This window comes from Centropristis striata, chromosome 7, assembly GCF_030273125.1.
Source record: "Centropristis striata isolate RG_2023a ecotype Rhode Island chromosome 7, C.striata_1.0, whole genome shotgun sequence".
Taxonomy (NCBI): Eukaryota; Metazoa; Chordata; class Actinopteri; order Perciformes; family Serranidae; genus Centropristis; species Centropristis striata.
Window position 1 is genome coordinate 12,908,218 of NC_081523.1, and position 6,469 is coordinate 12,914,686.

Genomic DNA, 6,469 nt, shown 5'->3' on the forward strand with positions numbered 1-6,469 from the left:
CTGTGCCTTAGACTGCTCAACACATTAGTAACTCACTGACACACGGAGGTCGGGCAGGCACATATTGCACATATTGAGGCAACGCCAGCGGAAGTCCCATCCGGCACCAATTAGAATATTACAAGACAAGTGTGTAGACAGAGAAACAAATGCATGAGTGTGCTGCACATGCAGACACAAATATGGAGCAAGCCTCATACTTCTGTCCCTTTCATGTACTCTGTTTTACATACACCACACTCAATGAAATGTCACCTCATACACACACACAGCAGATCTGCTCAGCGACAGAAGGACCTGCTGCCTCCTGCAGCATAATACCCATCTTGTGCGACGGAGGAACTGAAATCATGTGAATTGTTAGTATACTAAAAAGCCAGATGAAATGTCACAGAAAAAAGAAAAATACAGAACCGGAACTAGCAACAGAAAGTTCAAGCCAAAAATATTATAGTGTACTGATAATAAAAGTAAAAAACGTCATATACAAAATATATTCCAAAACACAATGCATGGATTATTAAAAAAATATTTTAATGTGAGCTAATGTATATGCATTATTAACAGCAAACACTACAAGACATGCTGGCACGATCTGAGACATATTCTCATATTCTCAGATGGCAATTTAAGGTTTCATGTCACATCTTGAAATTCACATTGATAATTCACATATGACATTAAATTTTAAGCATTTGGCTGACATTGGACATGGAATGGGAGGTTTCATAAATCCCATGAAAGTAATGTTGGAAAACTAAGCACACTACTCCCGAGGACCTTTGCTCACGCTATCCATCCATGCGTCACTCACTCCCTTTTTTAAACTTTTATGTTAATCCGGTGATTTATTCACACAAGTCCTGATGTGCCTGCGAGTATCCTCTTCTTCAGTCGAGGAAGAGAAGTCAAGCAGGCTTGTTCACTGACCCAGAAACTTGGAACATATGTGTTAATGTGTGTACTTCATCTCAGACACTCACCACTTGAACATTTAAAAGAGAAACCAAAGGGTTATTTGGTTGACAAACGCTATGAAGATTTTGCAAAAGTAGGTGTGTGTGGTCTGTATGTGAAAGGGATGACAGAAAGAGAGGCTGTGGAAGGAAGTCTACGTGCATAACCTCTCACAGTCAGTGCTGTGTTACAGTTTATATCTAATGAATTACTTTTACCTTACATCTAACCACACAGGATGAAAAACTATTTAAACACACACTCACTACCCACGTAATTACCATAAACAGCTATGAGGACAGAAAAAAAATATCTTGTCACTAAAATCAAACCAAGAACTAACAACCACTAGCAACACATAGTTTGGCAACACTTTCTATAACACCCATGTCTATAATGCATTATAAACATACTTAATGTGCTTATTAATCTGCTTATACCACTGTTTAATTATAGATAGAAGCACTCATTAATGTTTATAATCCTTGATAACAATAATTGTAACACATTATGTAGCATTATATAATAATGATGATAAATCAGGTATCATAATACTATATAACTGCTGATCACTTACAAACATTTTTTGTAAGGATCCTAGTGAATTATTATAACCATAGTTGTAGGACATTATAATATGTTATATTGCATTATAATAATTGTTATAGTGCATTATAATGTGATTATAGGGTTAGGGCAGGGGGTCAGGCTAATCCTAACCTTATAAAATATTATAAGTATGTTTCAAATGCATTATAAACATTGGCTTGCAAAAACAATTTTAGTGAGTGACCAGCAGCTATCAAGTATTAAGATACCTGAACTTATAAGTCATTATAAGAGCTTTATAATGTGCAAAGATTTAGTCTTAAGGCATGTTTATAGCTATAATTATACAGTGCTAAGCAGATTCTAACAAATTAAACTGTAAGTATGTTTAGAATGCATTATAGACGTAGGCTTCATCGAAAGTGTTAGTGCTAATTAATTTACATTTACCAATGTCAGCAAGGGCACTTATTTTTTAATTACATTTAAAGACATGATGCTGCTGCCTATCAACACAAGCAACATGTCAGTGAATGCAAAGACACGTCATTGTCTTCAAAGGCGTAGGAGGGTGGAGATCTTCCCATGTGCTGCCTTTGAGGGCAATGAAGCGTTATGATAATATGACAATTAATATGGATGAGGGCCCTCAGTCGACACCCAGTCAGGCTCCTGTGGTACTCAAATCAGTGCCCATCCTCAAATCTGACAACGCAGTTATGGTGAAACAGAGCAGAACAGCATGGCTGGCCTGTCGTTCTCCTTCACACACTCGTTCTCCCCTTGGCAGACTGTCAGCGCTGGCCTCCCCTCCCATAACACACATGCTGAGAGACAGAGATGAAGACAAAGAAATTAAGGTATACACAGATAGAGACAAAATCACAGAATATATATGCATACATGCGTTGCACTCTTGAGTTTAGATTTTGGACTAGGTTGTTTAACCTCTACTGGCATGAAATCTCCTTTTTTTATATCCTCACACGTCAGGGATTAGTAGTAGAAGTCAAACATGGTCGAGAACAGTTACTCCACCTCACAGCAGGTATGTAGCTGTCCCTCCCGAATCGTCTGTCTACCAGGGAAAGGCGATTAGCCACATCCTGTCTGCAATCTCATTACACTCAGTCTGGTAGGATCCACAGGACACAGTTGCACTGCCACACAGAGACAGAGGCTGATCCCAGTCCTCCAGATTACACCACCATATAAAGGAAAATGAGGACTGGGCACTACTGGACCTATAGCAGCAATGAAGCCTAAGGCATGGCTAATACAGTAAGTGCAAGAGCAATGATGTCTTGAGTTCAGGCTGTTGTGCCACTTCAAGGGCCCACTCACACTGGAGTGCCTACGTGCTTAATGAGCCCGCTTGAGTGTATGACTACAGCTAGTGGTGCGTGTTTGTTTGCGTGTTTACAAGTGAGTATTTGTGTGTTTCAAGTGAAGTAGCTTTTATAGTTACATGTCAAGTCAATGTCAGCCTTTAGATTTCACAGTTCACTGACCTTCTGTGTCACAGGACTTAAGGGAAGCCTTTGCTGTAGTGGAGAACATAGGCATCAGCTCTCTGAGTGACCCACGGGAATGCAAGGTGTCCTCTGTCATAGTGCATGCAAGAACCATTCATCTTGAAAGCTTTAAAAATCTTTATTTATTTGTCTTGAAAGGACTGTCCAATCACAGTACAACAGAAAGATGAGGACTCATAATTTAAGAAAAAGAGTTAGACAGAAAGTAAAATTCCAGTGAGCAATGAGAGAGTGAAGGGGGTATCCAGACATCCTTTTTTACAGTGCCAGTTGCTCTAGGACGGATCAGTGTAGAGGTAAAATGGTGATGGCAGCTGCATCGAGGGCATGAATGCAGATGGTGAGTGGAGGCCAACAGTGTAGCTGCTCTACACTGTGTAAGCTCTCTCAGGTCAAGTTTAGCCCATGGCTAACTTACTGGAGCTTTCGAAACAACTTCCCAGCATGCAAAACAACATTTGAATGTTTAAACAGGCTTTTAAAGCTTGGTCAGATCAGAATTTACATAAAACAGCAACCTCACTGTGCACTGCCATGATTCCATTGGCGTTGGCATATGTCCTATGCGAGTTTGCTGATGTAGCCCTAGGTTAACTTTACTTTTCAGTTATTTAAAAAAAAAGGGCTGGTGTGTAATTTCTGTTTTTCAGATGTTGTAATTAAAGGAAAACTTTGAATGTAACGGCACCTAAAAAAATATCAGTTTAGGTGTATTCTACATTTAGAATTTTTTCACCACTTTACCTTGACGTCACACAGCCATGTTTACGTTTATGTGGGGGCAACTGAAGCCATTATCGATGCTCTGGCTGAAGCCACCAGACTCCATTTACAAGAACAGTAATTTTACCAAGCAGAACATGGGAGTTGCTGGTCTACTGTTGCAGCAGTAAATCACATTGTGTAGCTTCTGTGCCTTAACTCCTGCCTGCTAATCCAAACTGGGGCATGCCTACTGCCATTTACTGTAGGTATTACACTGACTAAGTACCTCATACAACCCCACTTAAATATATTTAAACAATCCTTTAAACTGTGCTTTAAAGGGAATATGTTGTGTGGTAACTTTATCATAACACATAGCTAAGCAATTATGAAAACCTTTAAATGTGCCAAAAAAGACACCACTTGACTAAAGTGGCTGCTAAAGCCATATGGTTAATATTAATTCAAATAGTCCCTTTTTGTATTTTAATTTGCACCAGCTCATGCACAGGTCCAGTTAAAATAAATATCACACATGATTGCATGTTCACATTAGGTGAAAACTTAATTAACACTTATTTAGTGGTCACGAAAGCCAAGTCTAGTGCCAACAGACATCAGAAGATATTTGTTATCTTCCCCGGTGATGCTCTGCCAGGCCTGCACTACAGCCGTCTCAAGGCCACTCGTTGCCTGTCTCAAGGGGTATTTCTGTCTTCAGCCTGGTGTTCAGTGAGGACATTACCTGACCTGACCAGTCAAGCATTTGGCGATAACAAAATAAAAATAAATAAACCCTGGCCCTGCCTTCATGTTTAGGATCTGACAGTTATAGCTATAGTCTTCTACTTTCTGACTGTATTGTAAGAAGCCACTCTGTATCTGTGCCAGTCTAACAAAATGCTGAGGCCAACTGATTTAAATTAAAATGAAATACTCAGTCTAGCTAAAATGAACAAAGACTGACTTTCTGTCACAAAGCCAGAGCTATATTCAGACTGTCTTACGCAGTGTATCAAAGTGATAATTAAAAACTCTCACTAGACCATATGCATATTTAATTTAGTCATCAGCAGCCAGACACAAAAAAAATGAATATTATGCAAACTGCTAGGCCAAGGAGACTGAATGATGTCGATCCTGAAGATTGACAAGCTTTATGTGTGTTGCCCAAAAGAAAATATTCTTGGAAGGAGCATGATCAAAAACAGATTTTTAAGATTGCAAATGAATTCTTATGTTTGTCATTTTTCAAGTTCCTATTTTCTGCCTATGATATAAGCACAAGGCTACTCATCAGACAAGCAAAAGCACAGACAGTATAGTTGATTGCTTCAACCAACTGATCAAAGGTGTCTTAATTCACTTTAAGTAGAGGGGGGGAAAGTTCTAGAAAATGTAATATAGTAAAGACGTGGGAAATATTCAGGTTTCCAATTTTCTAGAAGCCTAGTTTTGAAATGTATCTGTGCTGCTTATCTGAAAGCCTATAAACTTCAGGTCTGTTTTTTAACCTACTTTCAGAATAAAAAAAGTCAAAATAAAATGTGACTTCGGCATTTTTTAACACGCCTTTATGACTTAAGCAAGATATGGTAACACTTTATTTTGAAGATGTCTACATAAGAGTGACATGAGCGTGTCATAAACATGACATGGGATGTGTCATGAACATTAATGACACTTTGAAGTAACATTAATGCTCATGATACTTGTCATGTCATGTTTCTGACAGGCTTGTGTGAATCTTATGTAGACACCTTCAAAATAAAGTGTTACCATATCTTGCTTAAGTCACAAAGGCATGTTCAAAAAATTGCCTAAGTCATTTATTTCTGTTAAGTTACATACTTTACACACAGTGTTATTACTATGCCAATAGCCATCCTTTGTTACATCCTTTTTGAGTGAAATGATCAATAAATGTTATATGTTACACTTTTTTTTGAAGTTTTTTGTGTTTCCTGCAAAACTTGAAAAAATGAGTTAGGCGAATTTTTTAACAGGGGGACGATATTTCTTAAAATCAATTATGATACAAGTCCCATTTCTCAGAGCACTGATTGAAGATGTCATGGATTGAAGCGGAGCCGCTCTGTGTTCACTTGGCTGTGTCTGCTCGGTGACTGGAGAGGAGTCAGTGGGAGAGGGAGGGGAGAAAGAGCAGCGCAGCAGCGGGCAAGCCACCAGCCCTGAAACCCAGAAATAAAGGCGAACTTAGCTTGAATACGCACGAATAATTTACTTTGGTTTACAACATGGTAGTTCGCACAGAACAACATACCGTTCCGGGGATCTAGGCGACAAGACTGGGTCGTTTGTGGACTCTCCTCGAGACGGCTGGAAACTCAGAAGCAAAGAAAACAACAACACTGGAAAAAAGACGGGGGTTACACACAACAGTGACAATAAAACAACACTCCCCGACAAGTGGTCTGCCCGGTGCCGAGGGTGAAGTCCGAGCAAAATCAACAGGAAATACTGGTGAATTTATATTCTATTTGAAACGTTTTGAATGTTGGTTTCAAGATAACGTTCCTGCATGAACTTTAAACTCAGGAAACAATGAAGACATAGCGAGCAAGAACTCATCAAGTGTCTCGAAGCTGCTAGCCATCCCGCTAGCGTTAGCTTGGCAATTTTGCAGCGAGCGAATGCGAGGTAAAGCTAACGCCCGCTAGTGCGGCCAAGTGAGCTAAGTTAGCTTGTTGGCTAACGTTAGC